This window comes from Protopterus annectens, chromosome 1.part1 (assembly GCF_019279795.1).
Source record: "Protopterus annectens isolate FY-2018-M chromosome 1.part1, PAN1.0, whole genome shotgun sequence".
Lineage (NCBI taxonomy): Eukaryota > Metazoa > Chordata > Ceratodontiformes > Protopteridae > Protopterus > Protopterus annectens.
In genome coordinates this window covers 587,581,380-587,599,865 of record NC_056726.1, presented here as the reverse complement: position 1 = coordinate 587,599,865, position 18,486 = coordinate 587,581,380, and positions in this window count along the sequence as shown.

Genomic DNA, 18,486 nt, shown 5'->3' with positions numbered 1-18,486 from the left:
CAGCTATCATCTACCAGCAAACATTCTAGTTGTAATATAAAACTAATTATAGTCCTTTGTGTTAAGACTTTGAATCTTCTACCCTATACTCAGCAAAGGAAAAGAAGTGGAAAACAATTGCAGTAATTAAAATACAATGTGTTGAGTGGAAGAACAAACAGTCGGTGCACTCAGAGATGAGTAAGCAAAGGTATGACTTTTTTTTATCTCTGCTGATAAATGTGAATAGAGTACCAAAAATTATATCAGTTTATATATCACTAATATTTCAGCTCATCAAAGAAGAAAATTTTAACTCTGCAAGCACTACCAAATTCATGCAAGCTACAGTTATCATTCTATTTTGTGAGTCTGAATTGCAAAATAAAGAAGTATTGTGCATAATTCAGAACAGACTACTCCTGGTGTATGTGAAAATGACAGTCTGTGAGTGGTAAAGCCATATATTGTCTAATTAAGTATAACACTTGAAGGCAAATAATCATAGTACGCTAAGTACACTAATCACTGTAAGAAAAAAAATTGAGTAGCACCAGGCTGCTGAATGGACTGGTGATTGGCTACTGACATAGAGTTCTTTGTCCACTGACATAGAAAGTTGCTTTATACTTAGCAATGTAAACAGTTCTATTCTGTAACATAAATGTAATTGCTGGACACAACAATAGTTGCAACATTTTAAAATAAATTATTGGAAAATGATGTAAACTTTAGAAATACAAATACTGTTACTACTACAACTACTACAAATAATAATAATAATAATAATAATAATAATAATAATAATAATAATCTGCTTTTTAAATTCACAGTGCAACTGTATTTAATATAGGGGTCTGTGATCAGTTGTACCATAGATTCCCACGTATCTGTTCTCATTGGGATCGGACCTTAGGCTGGATAAATGAATGGCTGGTTAATCAGAAAAGTCATACAAAATAGCATTTATAGGTTATAAATCAGCTAGATGAGGATTTGTGTCAGAGTGCATTTTTCTAAAGAATATGAAGCCTAAAACTCAAATGTCTGTCATTATTTAACCTAGAGAAGCCAAAAGTGCTGTTCTTCTCTATTGTCTTTTGCTAGGGCTATGGCAGAAATTTGATGGCCAGTTAAAGAGGAGGCCAGATAAGAGGCAGTCTACTGTATGATGAAAACCAGCATGTGGTGTTGTCAAGAACGTGACCTCAAGAACAAAAATGTAGAGAAAAAGGGAAACAGTGAAAAAAAAAAAGCACTCACATTTTAATATAGATGAAAACTGACCCAGTAACCTTCGAGTTATGATGCCCTAAGCATCTCTTATCTGTACATTGAGAAATTCAAGACATTTGGTATAGCTTTTGATTACATGCTGCATATAATAGACACATTTTCCATTCTGAATAATTCAAAACTTCAGCAAAGTCTTTGAAAATTATACCTCATGAGACACATTTTAATAAGCATAAAGAAGGACTTAATGTTTAACGTTTTAATGTTTTTTACTTTTGAAATTACATCATCAGATGAACATATTTTTATTTTCTATGCCATCTTTATTGAAATTTGAAAACCTTTTACATTTGCATTTCTGATCTTACCAAATGGCAGTGCTTGTATCCTCTGTATCACTTGCATGAGTGAGTGGCATGATATTAGAGACTTATAAAGATACCTGTTACTCAGAATTTTTTTTAATCTGAAATTAGTTTCTTAAATAAGGCAGGTTCCAGATTCTTATGTGTGGGAGTTGGCAAGCTGTAAAAGATCTGCCCTTTTTTTCTCTTGGACATTAACTCATTAATACCACCTATAAAACGTATTTGTTATCCCGAGGAAGTACAATGATGGAAAATGAGCAGAAACATTTATAGAGCAGATTTATTTTGTAGTCCTATCTCACAGCTGCTGGTTTATAAAAGCAACAACAATTTGATTTGCTGATTTCATCCCATACTGATTTACTTTCATGTTATTTCAAAATTTAACAGCTGCAACCATCTGCAACGTGTCAAAATCTTGTCCAAGAGAGACTTTATGTCTTATGATGACTGTTTATCTGGACAGGATCTGTCTTCCCATGACCTTTAGTAGAATAATGTGGATATGGCAGAATCCATGAATTAATTAATTACCATTATTTAAAGTGATGAAGGAACTTTGTGGTGCTGTTTACTGTCATAATCCAAAATGTGTGTGCCTACAGACCACCCTCTCAAAGTCAGGAATCCCACTCGGCTTTCATGAAAACATTGGAGAACACTAAGATCTCTCCGAACACTATTATATTGGGTGACTTCAACTACCCAAACATAGACTGGGAGCATTACTCAAGCCCTAGCACCTTAGTCCAAAGGTTCCTGGAATTTATAAACTCAAATGCTATGCAACAACTAGTCACCACTCCCACAAGAGGGCAAAACATACTAGACCTGATCGTTACCAACATGGGGACTCTATGCTCCATACAAGAAGTATATCCCTCATTGGTAAGATCAGACCATAAATTAATTTCACTGGATATCCACATCCCAACCCCACCCCCAGCCCAGAAAACCACAGTGAAAAACTTCTCAAAAGCGAACTTCACACTTCTCAAAACTGAAGTGGAATCCTTCAAGGCCCCAGGGCCAGTGGAAACTATGGCCCAAACTGCAGAATCCTATATAAATGCATTCTATGGACATCTCCAGGAATGCATGGATCATGCTATCCCAAACAAAATCAAGACCCAATCATCCAAAGGCAGGCGTCCAGTCTGGTGGACCCCAGCCATAAATAAACTGTACAACAGAAGGAGGAAGCTACTACATGATAGAGCAAAATCCCTAAAAGGGAAGGCATCTCTGATCAGTACTAGCAAAAAATTACGATCCCTCATAAAATCCTGCAAGGCCAGCTTCGAGAGAAAAATTGCACAGGACACTAAAGACAATCATAAGGCTTTTTTCAGTTATGTTAGGAACCTGGGATGCAACTCCCAGACTTGTTCTGAGTTGATTCTAAACGAGAAAAAATACACTGAACCCACAGACATCGCCAGTATCCTGGCAGACAGGTTCAGTGCAAACTTCTCCACCCCCTCCCCCCCAAAAGAGCAAGTATCTGTCCCAGCAGAGTGCAGCCTCCCAAACATCTCTGATGCTCAGGTGAAGGCCGCCCTCTCCAAAGCAAAAAACACTGCTTCCATGGGACCAGATGGTGTCCCGGGTTGCATCCTACATAAACTCCAAGAAGAACTAATCCCTCAAGTAAAACTGCTGTACAATCTCAGCCTCACTACAGGATATCTGCCCAAAGAATGGCGTACAGCAACAGTGGTCCCACTCCACAAAGGTGGTGCCTCTGCAGACCCTGGAAACTATTGCCCCATAAGCCTGACTAGCCTAGTATGCAAGGCTATGGAGAGGATCATCATGGAACTCATAAACAAAGACATCGGGGACCTACAGACACTAGATCCTACCCAATTTGGCTTCGTCAAGGGCAGATCCTGCCTTTTGAACCTGGTCAACTTCTTCAAAACAGTCACCAAGGCCATAGATGAAGGGAAGGTAGTCCACACAGCCTATCTGGACCTCGCAAAGGCATTTGACACAATACCCCACTCGGGCATCATAGAAAAGCTATCCAGCCTAAATATAAACCCCTATGTCATGAGATGGGTCACAAACTGGCTCAAAGACAGAACCCACAGATTCAGAGTTGCTAGAGCCATGTCAGACTCGAAACCGGTCACAAGTGGCATCCCACAAGGTTCTGTCCTGGGACCTCTCTTATTCTGTATTTACTTTTCTGAGGTACAGGCCAATGTGGGAGGACTATGGCTCACCAAGTTTGCAGATGACTGCAAAGTGGGCGCCATAATCGACTCTCCAGCTGATACAAACATCCTTCAAAAAGGTCTCGCAGAGATGGATAACTGGTGCCACAGCCATGGTCTAAAGCTAAATGCCAAAAAGTGTATAGTCATACCCTTTGGCAAAAACAATGTGCCCACAAATTACCACATAGGTGGTAACCTATTAAGTACAGAGAATGTAATTAGGGATGTGGGGACCCAAGTTGATAGCAATCTCTCCTTTGACAACCACATTGCCAAAGTGGTTAGAAAGACCTTCTACATAGCCCACCTCATCATGAAAGGATTCACATCTCGATCAAGAGAGGTAATCGTGCCCCTTTATTCATCCCTCATCAGGCCCATCATAGAATACAATGCCCTCTTTGGGATGTACCTTACCCGACACCTGCAGCAATTAGAAAGACCCCAAAAGTACCTCACCAGGAGGATCAAGGGACTCAAACAGATGCCATATGCTGCTCGGTTAAAAAAACTCCAGCTCTACTCAGTTGCATACCGCCTACTTCGAGGCGATCTATGCCTGACATATAAAGCTATGTCCAACCCAGAATTAATGGACATGCTCCACCTCAGTAAATCTAAATCCCTTAGAGCCACGCACTCAAGGGACTTGAACCTCAGCACAGAAATAAATAGGACATGCTGGAGGGACAGATTCATAACCCAGAGGCTCCCTTCGCTCTGGAATAGAATTCCAATTCATGTTAGGCAGAGCACCTCACTGACTCTTTTCAAGAAGAATCTTGATGAGTGGATGCGGGATCATAGGTTTGTCCCAGGGATTACTTCCATGTCACTATTAGACAGAGGCACAGTAAAGTAAACTTTAAAAAGGGCACAGTATACTCAAATCAAGGGGTGGCATAAGCCAAACACAATTGGGCTAGGCTTATAAATGCTCCAGGGCAGATAGCCTAGTATGAACCTATGAACCTATGAACCTACAACATGTGACAATATAAGCAAATTACATAATGCAGAAATGGAGACAGTCATGCAGACATATTCAGGGATATAATCCCTTCCTAAATGTACTTTCCTTTATTTGATTTTTGCTTTTTAAATTATATTTTCAATGTTTAACAACACATTTCCTGAAACAGGCTGTGTTTTGAATATAGGCAAGTAGTACCTATACTATAGAATTCTCTCAGTCTGTTTTGTAACAATTTCTATTCAGCAAAATACATTTCATTGCCACAGTAAGTCAAAGTACAGTTCACTTATTAAAACTGTTGTTTGCAGAATCGTAACAGTACATAATGAGCAAGTCTTAGTTTCACATTTCATCACCTCATCATTAAAACCAGTCTTTCCATTATGGATTTATTTGCAGCAGAAGTAATTATTGCCTGCATTAGAGACAGGTAATTGTAAGTAATATCTTTGTACAGCTTATATAATGATGCCTTGTTGTTGTGTCTTTCGGCTTTTCCCGGTTAGGGATTGTCACAGCGGAACTCCGGTCCGCTAATGATTGGTAGTTGATTTTTACATGCTGAGTTACCAGCCCTGACGCACAACCTTCAACAAAGGTACGCCCATTCACGCATGTCTCCATGCGGAAGACGCTCTAGCTGAGAATCGAACCAGACAGCATCTTAATGTGAAGCGACAACGCTACCGCAGAACCACCACCGCGGGTTATATAATGATGCCTAATGTTTTAAAAAAAAAAGTCAGCAGTACTCAGAGATTCCACATAGCTTCAGATATGATATCCCTTTCCCAAATAGAGAGCTTTGCAGAAAGAATGATGTGGCACATATACAGTAACTCTACAGTTATTGAGGTGTGCAGTAGACAAACCACTGAAATGTTGTTGAACATGGTCAATGAAGGAAGATGGACATTATTTTACCTACAGACAAAAATGTTCTTGATGTCTATTTAAATCACTTTAAGTAGTTGCATTTGAGATTTATTTGTGATTCATTTGTTTAAAGAGATTTATTTATTTTCTCCATCCAGTCTTTCATGACATTTGAAAATATTAGTATTGTATTTTACTGTGTCTCCTTTTAAATTTTAATGGCACAGTTGTGCAGTGGTTGCATTGTCACCTCATGGCAAGATGTTCTCCAGTTCTATTCTTGGCTGGGGTACTTTCTGTGTGGAGTCTGCATGACCTCCCTGCATTCATGTGGGTTTCCTCCCACATTACAAAGTCATCCATCTAGAGCATTTCTCCCCAGGCCTCTGCTGAAAATTGGCTTTGTTCCAAGTTGGACTTTTCCAGTAAATAAATGTTAAAATGAAAAAAATATATATTTATTTAAAACAAACACATAGTTTTTGAGTCTAAATTCATGTCATTTAATTTTAGGTATCCATACCTAGGTTCATAGGTTCATATATATATATATATATATATATATATATATATATATATATATATATATATATATATATAAACTTTCATGATGTGAGTTAAACAGCATACCTATTGCTTATTGAGATAAAACTGTATAAGGTTCTGTGTAGTCAAGTTTAACTCTGTGGTTGACAGTAAATATTTCATTTTGAGTTGATTTAGCCAAAATGTCACTTAGGGCAATGAGTCTGATTTTATATCATAGACCAAGGAGTCACTGGCTAGTTCTATATAACTGCTTCTAAGAAAGGAACTCATGGAACTGGTATGAAAAGAAATATTTCATACAAAAATAAATTTTTTTAATTTAACTCTGTGGCTTATAAGGATAAAGTGATGACTTGCAACCAACATGATTCAGGATCGTCTGTTAGAGGAACTAGTTAAGGAGGGTGGAAGTGAGTGTTAAGCCATCAAAGATGGCGCAGTTGTGCAGTGGTAACATTGTTGCTTCACAGCAAGAGGTTGTCCGGTTCATTTCTTGGCTGGGGTGCCTGGTCTGCCTGTCTTCCCTGCATTTGTGTGAGTTTCTTCCTGGTGCTCCAGTTTTCTCCCGTGTTACAAAGACATGCATCTGAAGTGTTTCTCCCCTGGCATCTGCTGAAAATTGGCTTGGTTCCAAGTCGGACTTTCCCAGGTAACAAATGTTAAATAAGTAAAAATTAAATAAATAAAATAGAAGCTCATCTATTCTGGGAGGACAGGGTTTGTCTGACCAATAAGGTTGGTGACTCCTTTCAGAAGTTGGCAGATTCCATCAGACCATTACAATCAAAGCTTCCCACAAATATTGCTAAACAACACTTGATGTTGCAGCTAGGCTGATGTATTGTTAAAAGTACTCATACACCACTCAGGTCAACTTCAGAATTTCATAAGGGCAACCATAGAGGCCAGGGACCACAAAGGGGTAAAGTATTGTTAGCTGTCTGATAGAACACCTCTTGCAAGTCAGGAAAATAGGTAAATGTGATGGTTGTAGGCAACTCAGAAAAGAATACTGAGGAAAAATGTATTCTCAATATCAGAGCCCATAGGTTTTGTGAATGAATGTGCACAGCGTAAAAAAGCATTATGACTGAAAAGTATTACACAGGCGAGAACACTTCATATTTCTCAAAACAATACCCATGTGTTTATACATTTAAATATTTAGTAGCAAGAAGGGGCTGACGCTGTTTTTCACATAAGACCTTAAGCAATTATACACAGGTATTTTAAAAACTATATAGAAGAAAAATCCTTCAACATTAGACACATAGGTAAAATGTATATTTGATTAGTAATAGCTAGTAATATATATCTTTATGTCTACATACATATATTGATTAGCCTAGCAAAATATTAAGAACATGTCCTTACATGACTGGTCATTACTTGACATTTAAACTAAAACAAAGTCAGGTGTGTCAAAATTCAGTGTTCTGCTATATGGTGAATTACTTTTTCCTGTCTGCTGATCAGCTGGTTCTTAAAGGACAATGAATAAGACTCTGACTGTTGACAAAACAATCACAGACATTAAAACTCTGATAGCAGATTATCACCGAACTATAGAACACATTGTTCCATTTGTTGCCTGAGTCCTAGATAATATGACTATGGAGGAGTAAGTTTACATTTTGCTATGTAAGGAGTATAAGTGCTATTCTTGATTTGAGGGACTCACTATACCTCTCAACCTCTCAGAGAAGAAATCTAAACAGAGGCATAAATAATGGGGAGATAAAGGCCCACAAACAGGGACACTTTTTAAATACTGCTCTTAAAGACTTAAAAAGTTGATAGAATAACAGATTTTGCAATAGAATGAATTTTCTGAAGGGAATGAAGTCTAAATCTCAAATGTCTGTCTCTATTTTCTGAATTCAATTGACTTTAATCCTCAATGATTTGCCAGAAAATCACAACATTTTGAAAAACAGACCAAAAATAAGAGGCAAAAATTTAGACAGTTGAGAGGTATGGCCCATTCACCAATATGCCTGCATGTTTTTATTCCTTCCTTACTTTTGGTAAATCCACATAATTATTACTAATGTTAGAATACAGAATGTTCCACATCAGAAACTAATCATCTCACACTGTGGTGTGTTCATGCAGCAAGGGCAGCCACAGAGGCTAGACCTCACAAAAGGGGAAGACTTGACAGTTGCCTGAATGATAAGTCACCTCTTGCAAGTCAGGAAAATAGATAAATATGATGGTGGTAACAAACTCAGAGAATACTGAGGAGATGGGTTTCAGTAATAAGAAATGTCCATTGGATAACTGATACTCTAAAGGAATATTTCAATGCAAACTGAAAGCTAGGTTAAAAAAAATCAGTTCACATATTTTTATCAGTAAACCCATCCAACTTAAGGAAAACAGTTCAAGAACCTGCCATTTCAATGTACTGAACAATTATGGTTAGAACATGCATAGTAGCTAGGTGTTTATTGTTTATTAAATATTATAAATGATTTACTTAGAATATGTCATTCTGCAATTTTGAGTAAAATTGTAGTGTGCTTAAAAAGTGGTATTCAGTTGTGTTCAAGTTAATGCATTTAGCTCAAACATGTCAATTTGATGCAAAATGCAAAAGGACACCTTTTAAGTAAATCAGTTAATAAGTACAATAAACAGATACCTACCTAAAAAAATAATATTGATATTTATGAACATTCTAAATTACTTAAAAATGTAATTTTCTAATTTTTGTCAAGATCATGTCTTGGATTCAAAAAGATTATGTCCACCCATGGCTACCACTCAGAAACATGGTAAAGTCACATAGAGAAACACCTCATTAACACCTGTTAGCATGATCTCTGAACTGAGCACTGCTCAGTCAGACCTGACAGCACTAGTGTTCTTCCAACTAACCTAAGTAGCATGGTAGTGCATGCATTTCCCTACAAGCACACACACAGGCAAAACACATATGCACCCACACACGTGCACACACTTACACACACATGCGCATGCACACACATGCACACACATACATGTGCACACACACACGCACACGCATGCTAACACACACACACATACACACACACACACACACACACACACACACACACACACACACACACACACACACACGCACACATGCACACACATTTCATTTGGCTTTTAAAAGAAGAGTGTGTGGGAGATTGTTAATGGATGACAATGTGTATAATATCTGCCTCTATCAATACTTGAGCACTGTAACATGTTCACAAGTTTTTCAAAGAAAGCAATTCAATGTGTTAGTAAATCCCCCCATAATACTTTTAGAAATCTGCAAGACATAGCATGCTGTTCTACTGCAGTTCACTTAAAGTGTTCTCTCGTGACTCTTTCCTCCTTAAATGGATTGTTGTTGGCATTACTTTTTACAGCATATTTTGCTGTGTAGCTTAAGAACATAATTTTCTCATTTTTTCAATGAAATCTATATATTTATTTTCTGTTTGACTCCTGTAAGCGCCCCACTGCAGAAATGCTTATCAGACAGGATCCCTCTATAGCAAATAAAAATGCAAAAGTGCAAATTAAATGCCACTTCATCCTCCCTCCCCCTACACACACACACTCACACACACACAAACTTATTTTGATCATTTAACTTGATAGAAACCTGACAGGCAAATCAAACAACTGTGTCAGTTAAAGAGGCATCAGCCTTTCTCCCGCTGATAGTCATGGTAAATTAGACCCTGTAATTTTTCATTTGTCTTTTTTAATTTACGGCGCATATGATGAGTTTGCTGAGAATAACTAATCAAGCACTTATACATAAATATATTAAGGGACTTTTAAATAAAACTCCACAAAATAAAGCTTTGAAAGTACAAAACTGAAAAATACAGCAACCAGATAATGAAACAATATTTCTAGGATAAACTATAACAGTCAAAGTCAAGAATTACCACAAATGGTGGATGAGCAGATATGTAGGATGCCACCTGTCTCTTGAGTGTTAAGGGTCAGGACAAATTTTAAACTTCTAGTAATTATTTAATTAAATATTTCAAGCTAGAAGTGTCTTCTTACTCCTAAAAGTTTATTATCTGAAGTACTCCAAATTAAATTATCAGTTTTACCTTTTATTATATTATCTCCTCCCTTCAAAGAATAAGGCAAAGGTTGTTCTTTTTTTATAAAAATGCTTTACTGAAAGATAAAGAAGTACAGTAGCCATGAAAATGGCTTTTTCTGATATGAAGACTACAGTAAAAAAGCATGAGTTTTTATAGTCCTTAAAATAGTGGGTGGGTTCATTGAACAAGATTCTGATAGGATGAAAGCCATGTCATGTAGTTAGTGGAGTTGGTTATACTTTGAATGAGCATCTGATAGGATGAAAATCATGGCATGTAACTGGTGGGGCTGGTTTTGCTCTATTTGAATATTATGGACCAGTGAACAATTAGGTTCTAAGAGTTGCCATTTGGAATTCAATGCTGTCATTGCAGGGGAACAGTTTTTAAATATATCCAAATATGTTAATAACATATTTAAACAAACATTTACCAGTGTGAAAAAGAAAGCACTTTCACATGATGTACTTCATCAGATCCATCTTCAACAAAATACATACAGTAGTAAAATTAGAGTATTTAGTAAAAATGATCAATATAAATGACATACTAACAATAAAAGTCCCCATACTCAAATCAGGACACATATATGATTGGACCTATATGTGACCCATGAAAATGGGTAATCAGCACTGACACTCATTAATAATGTCAAATTAAGAGCTAAAGCATTAATGAATTTTACTAAGCTTTATTTCTCTAAGTTATTACAAGTGTTTAAAAAATAAGCACTTCAGCCTTAAAACAAGGTTCTTTCTACCTAATGAGTCACCCATTGTTAAACCTTTTATATTGACTATTGCATACACATTTCCTTTGAAGTTTGCGTTTTGCACAGTGCAACCAGCAAAACTGTCTTTATAGTAATTTTGTATAAAAAGATTCACTTTAATGTACATTTACTAGAATGTTACCTCCAAAACTATCTTTGTGTAATTTTTATAAAACATTCAATGCTCAGTGCAACTAATTCACCATTGAACTCTTGATATATCTTTGTTATAATCTTATAAGTGCAACTAATTCACCAGTGAACTCTTGATACATCTTTGTTATAATCTTATAAGTGCTTCTAGATTTTGCACATAGTCATAATAACTTTGTATGAGTAACCATGAAGCTTTTGTCCACAGGCCACCACTGAAAAGAGATTTTAATTTCCGATCAGACTTTCCCAGTAAACACGTCAATAAATAAATAGTGGAACTTTACCAATTTAATCAAAAACGTTTCAAAACAAATGACAGTGTACAATTAACTAGGTCAGTATATAGGTTTTTTAAATGCCTATTTCAGAACAAACAATCTTTTCAGTGTGCTGGTGCAGATATAAATCAATATGAGATATCTAATGGAGCTGCATGGAAATTGTTTTTGTACAGTTTTGTGAGTTTTGAAAAAAAATTATATGTATGTATAGTTCTCTTTTTCACTATCCTCATCTGCCTACTTTTCATATATTTATTACAGCCCATTCTCTTCAATACTGCTTTGCGCCCTAATGCATGAATAAAACAAGAATAAAAACTTTCATAAAGACACCCATAATGGTCCAAAACTAACGAGTCACTGGTCATGTAAATGAGATATCTAATGGTTTAAGCTGTATCTCAAAAGGGAAGGGAAGAAAAAAAGCCAAACTGTCAATATACATCAGAAATTTATACCTTAAACAGATAATATAGGTTATGTCTCTGCACTGGATTGAAAAATGGGTACTTATCTTGTTGGGGGTCTGTCTGCAAATAGAGATACTTATGTTCAGATCTACACAGTGCATATTCTTATTATGACATTTTATAGACAGGGTAGTTAGTTATGACACACTTCCAATAAATGGTTTTGATCTTTTATCAGTAGCACTTACAACACCTAGGACACTTTGCCTTAACAAATGCAGACACTGGGGAATGTATGCCCCTTAATAATGCAATGATGCTATTCAGCTTTATATTTGTCCACTAAACTTTTTCATAGGATAATTTGGGGTTTCTGACCAGAACCTGTTTATGTATGCATTTCTTTCTTTCACATTTGCTATCCATGAAGTCTAGCTGGGAGGTTCTATTTTCACAGGATACACAGTGAGAGAAATATTTAAACAGTAAAAAGGAAATGATACAGCTGTCTTCAATAAACGAATAAGGCAATTTGCATGGTAATAATATGTAACTAAATCTTTTGCATCATAATTAAAGAATATGGAAAAGTTACAACAAGAACAATGTGGTATAAATTCACAGCATAGATATATATGTTTAATAGTAGGTACTGAAAAATAGCATTCATGCACAAAAATATGTTAACAAGGACACAGTCTAGAATGCTTGGACATCCAAATACTTATCTATATATAGGGGCAGGGACATATGTTGCGAAAAAAACATATAAATGCATATAAGTGGATTGCTTAGTGGCTCAATCCATCACTTCTCAGGGTCCACTCAATGTTTAATTCTCCAGTAATGATTAACTGTGGGCTAACATAGTCATAAAGTAAAAGAGAAAGTTTGCCATTAATAATTTCATCCTTACCTGGGCTGGGGACATATACTAATGCTATAAAGAGAAATTTTACATTACTATCTTTGGTGTTAACATGTAAAGCTTCATAGTGGGTAGTGTAAGAGATTTATGGATTAGAAATGTATCAATTAAGATTATTAAAATATTAAATTGTGACCTTTCTGACAGTCCTTATGAGTCCTGTCTGACTATTACATCCTAGTGGTGTGTCAGAAATATCTAAACAGGTGAAAGCAAAATGTCAGGTTAGTAAATGGAAAGTCATTTGTGGTGAAGATGTAGTTTGTTATGTGTACTTCCAGCATTAATATAGATGTAGTTTGTTATGTGTACTTCCAGCATTAATATAGACCACTGGTGGAATTCAATAAACCCTACATGGAGTGATTCTCCATGTAGGAATAGTGTTGTGACCCAAACACAGAACATGGCCACTGACAATCCAGGAAACAGGGCTGGGGTGTGCACGAGCATGCGGATGCCGTGCAGACACAGAGGTGTCCATGGAATACAAATCACCTCATAAGCTGGTTTAAAACATACAAATGGCCATAGCTATGGCCCGTAATTCCAAAAGGCAATTCAATGTAATACAAATATATTTCTAAATATATATATATATATATATATATATATATATATATATATATATATATATATATCACCACATTTAAGTGGTGCGCAGCGACAGACAAACATGCCGTTATGCAAAAAAAAAATAAAAACTTTATAAAATGAAAATTAGACACTTGCAAAATTATTGCTTTATTGTGCCCCGCAGGCAGAGTCATACAATAGCAGGTTACAGTGGTTGCTAAGGAGATAGGCCCTGGTGTACTGGAGTATCCAGGGTATACGCAATTAGGTATATGTAAATGAGCCAGGGTTATTGAATAGCAAAAATGGCCACTGTGTCACCAGGTAGAAACCATGGTAGGTCTAGAACAGTGTTGGTGTTGGCAGGTAGCTGCTATCACAAGGGGGTGTGTTACTCTATGTTAAAGTGGATTGGAGCTTAGCAGTGCTTGTTTGTGCTCAGCTAAGCACAGCTAAGTGGGGGGGGAGGGGTGTCTGATACTGTGCTAATTTAAGAAAAGCTAAGTGTGGCCATGGTTGTGGGAGGGACAAAACTGCTGAGCACTATTCACACTACCTATGTGGGTTTGAGCAGTGTGCTACACTGCTTAGCAGTGAAAGAAATAGGAAAAAAAAGTAAAAAAAAAATTGCCTGGGAAAGCCAACAGGTAGAAATGGCTGATAAGCCCTGTTCAACAGACACTGACTTTTTCAAACCCCCAGTGCTATAGTTATCAGGTGGATTGCAACATAGTGAGCCAATCATACAGGCTGCAACTGCAGCACACCACTATAAAGTATGCATAGGCCCTACAATCTCATTTTTCCACATATTCTGCACCTTTGGAATACACACTTGGGAATTTTAATTGACAAAATGCTAGGGGCTGCTGCTGCGCTGCTATATCTGTATGTGCTCTAGGATGGGGTCAGTGAAGATGATGATGCTGACAATAGGCCCAGACTGAGAATGAGAAGAGTGTTCAAGCCCAGGGTGACCTTACAGGGGCTACATGAGCTGGAGATTGTAGAACACTCCAGGGTGGACAAGGACATACTACAAGAATTCACTGAGCTCTGCTGCCCTCAACTCAGACCCAGAGCCAACAGAGGGGAACCTATCCCAGTGGAAATAAAGGTATGTGTAGCCCTTAGAATATTAGCTACTGGTACTTTTCAAAGAACAACTTGGGATATAATGGGGATCTCACAGGCATCTGCATCCAGGGTACTCCACCAAATCCTAGATGCCATGCAAGCACATGCCAGTGAGCACATTTATTTACCCTGCACCCCTGAGGAGAGGGTCATCAATATGCATCTCTTCCACCATGTAGCACACTACCTGAGGTACTGGATGCCATAGACTGCACTCATGTGCACATCAAAGCACCACCCGGTGAAGAGGGTAGGGTCTATGCTAACCACAAGGGGTATCACTCCATCAACTGTCAGGTTGTGTGCAATGCCCAGGGAATTATCCTGAATGTGTGTGTCCTGGCAGCCCTGGCAGCTATCATGACTCCCACATCTGGCATTCCTCACAGCTGTTTCAGATGCTTTCCAGGGGGGACAGCCCATATGGCCATCTACTGGGTGCTGCTGGCTATGCACTAGAACTGTGGATGATGACACCCATCAGAAATACACACACACACCTACAGAAGAATGCTATAACGAAGCACACACACAACTAGGACTATCATAGAGTGTATGTTTGGGCTGCTCAAGTCATGGTTCCACTGCCTTGATATATCTGGTGGAGCCCTGCAGTACTCTCCAACCACATGTGCATACATGTTCACAATATATGCCATTTTACACCATATGATCTTACGGAAACAGCTGCAACAGGAAAATCACAGAGAAGAGACACAGCCCCCATCATGCCAAGATCCCCAAAGTCACAAGGGGACTCAGAGGAGGAACCCCCTGAGCCTATTCCTGTAGGCAGATGCAGGCATGCCCAGTATGCTCTGGCTTTGGCAATGAGACAATGCATAGCACATACACTGACATCCTAGGGACTGACACCTCACTTCAACTCACAGACATAGTAAAGAGGATGCCAGCCACACCACGCAACCTGTACCTTACCATGTATTAATTGTGTATGGCATGCTTCAAACAAAGGCAGCCCTGAAGCAATGTTATCTCAACTGCTGATGGCACAAGGTAAGTCACTCTTCTTTATAAAAAATGAATGGGGTGGTAGACTGTCGTAGCATATGTATGGACCTGCTGCATGTCTGCAAGGGAATAGAGTGGGCTACTGGGATAGCTGCAGACAAGTGCCAACTGAGTGGGACAACAGGAACTCTCCATCCAATACTGGCCAACCCTTAATATGCAGTAGGCCCCAAGCCAGCAAAACCCAATGCACTATTGGGGGAATGACATACATTTGGGTCACAGGACATAAGCCTGGCTGTCAATGCTAGAATCCCCTACCCCCAACACACTCATGTCCCAATACAACTGCAGCTAAAGTACGTTTGCAAGGCAATAGCAGCAAACCACACAATCCTTGGGTTGTCCCAATCAACCTGGTGGCATGTACCATTTCCCCAATATGCAGGGGTCAAAGCACTATGTTTGTCAGTGTTTGATCGTGTCAAGAAGTAAAGTGTACTGACTGGTGGCTATTGTGGCTTAGTGGGTAAGTGCATTACCATGGTTGATGGGGTACATTGTTCGAGACTGGCTGCACCTACTGTTTTGCCTGTGAGCTACAGCTATGGTATGAATTCTACAGACTGTGCATGTCTCAGTATTTCTTACTGCAAGAAAGCTGGACAAATCAGACACAATGGGGGGACAGGGGGCCATGTATATGGACAGTACACAGCCCTCAGTAACCTAGACAGTGGCTAGTAGAGCAGCAGGTTGCAACAAGTCAGTGTAGCAGCTGTCATGTTACTTTGTCAGTACTTACAACAAGTCAGTGAGCACCATCCATACCCCAAATGAACAGAGTTTAACAGAATGTCCACATTTATGGCTCAAATATCTTTTCTGCTTGTCATAAAATTTGCAAGTTTTCTGGCAAACTATTGGCAAATGACTAAAGGTTGCTGTGAGCAACTAAAAACAGACAGATGAGATGCAGACTTCATACCCATTGGAAAATGCATGGTAATACAGAACCATTTCACCAACTGTCTAGATTTGTAACAGCAATATTGAAATCCTGTCCCCATGTTTGGGTCGGGTCTATATTATAATCTCAAAGGTTTAATGCTTTGAATCACTAAAGATCGAACTTTAGTGATCGAAACAGTAAACCATCGAAATTGTAATATAATCTGTAAAAAAAAATAAAAAACATTTAAAGGGTGTTTAGGCAGTGGGTAAGCCCCCCATGCACCCCCCACAGCCCCACTACTTAAATATATCAACTCCGAGATAGCACTTTAACAGAGTATGGTGCAAAAAGGGAAGATTTCCCTTTCCTACACTGTAATGTGATCTCGGAGTTGCTATATTTAAGTAGCGGGGTGTGGGGGGGTGCAAGGGGATGCATCCCCCCTGCTTAAACCCGTTAGGGTAAGTATTTGATGTTTACATTTTTTTTTCATTTGCGAAGTTACGGAACTTCGATAATATGGTGTTGACCATATTGTATTCGATGTTTCATAACTTTGAGATTATAATATAGACTCGTTTGGGCCTATGTCCCACTGTTATATATGACCCTGTCCACATTAATGGCTGTAAGAGTATGAGAGGTTTGGGCTCCATGTAGCCTTATAATAACACTATAAGACAAAATGTCTAAGGAGCAGAGCAGATGTATGTGGCACTATGCTGGGCAACCTGAAAAACAGGTACAGTCAGAGGTATGAAGTCTGTAACCCTGTGTGTGTGGTGTTACATCTCTTACACCAGTCACAGCTTACCTGCAACTACATAGAGCAGCAACTGTGGACAAAGTGAGAAACTGGAGCATGGCAGGACAAAGGACCACACATAAGGAGAAGGATAAACTACTGGTCAGACTAATGTAGAAAGTACAGAATACAACAGTTTGTGTAGTAGCACAGGTTCCCTGTAGCGTATGGAGTCAGTAACCCAAATGTCTGTCAGCGTGTCCTCAAATCAATCTATAATGGTCTGCCAATGGTATACCAAGAAATCACAGTGCTATGTAAAATGTACCAGACATATTATGAAAAACTCTGTTCAGTCCAATATATGCTGTACACACCTTACATATCGGTCAGAAATTATAAAAGCACACAGCCATGAAATCTCTCAGGCAGTATATCAGGGAGGTGCTGGACTGTTTCACCACATGCAGAAGACAATTGGCTGTAGCACAAAAAATCATTGACTGGAATACAGGTAGTTCTGGCCTGGAGTCCCATTGTAATTAATGATGGTCATACTGGGCATGCCCTACACTTAGCTAATTTAAGACTTAGCTAATTTCAGCCCATGTCTGAAACCACATCTGACTATAGAACTGTGATGTCCATATACCTCTGTGCGTACAGACAGCTATGTATACCTGAACTGTCTAGACACATATATATAGGTCACGTGTGTATGTATATATATATATATATATATATATATATATATATATATATATAAATATATATATATATATACATATATATATATATATATATCATATATAGAGAGGCAGACAGAGGGGGAGAGAGACAGAGAGACTGAGAGACCTAGTAAGGCATTGTGTGATGTAGTGCTGTAGTCACTTGTCCACCACTTGTAACCAGTGGTGAGTGCAAATAGTATGGTGAGCAGTAGTGTGTAATAGTAGGAAAGTAGGGGTTCTAATTTCCTGTTGTCCACCTTGTGTGTCTGTGTTTGTGTGTATTTGTATATATATATAGTCCATATACAGCAGAATATACATGCCCAACAGGCCTATGTCTGTGCAATGGTCACTCATTTTATGGCCCTGTAACTGCTGTCCTCCACAACAGCTGCCTCCCTGTCAGCAGCTTATAATATCATCCACCACAACAGCAGTGGCAGACACTATCCAAATGCATAAGCTCTGTGGCACATGTGATAACTACGTAGCCTGATAGTGTAAGCAACTAGATAGGTAGGGGTTC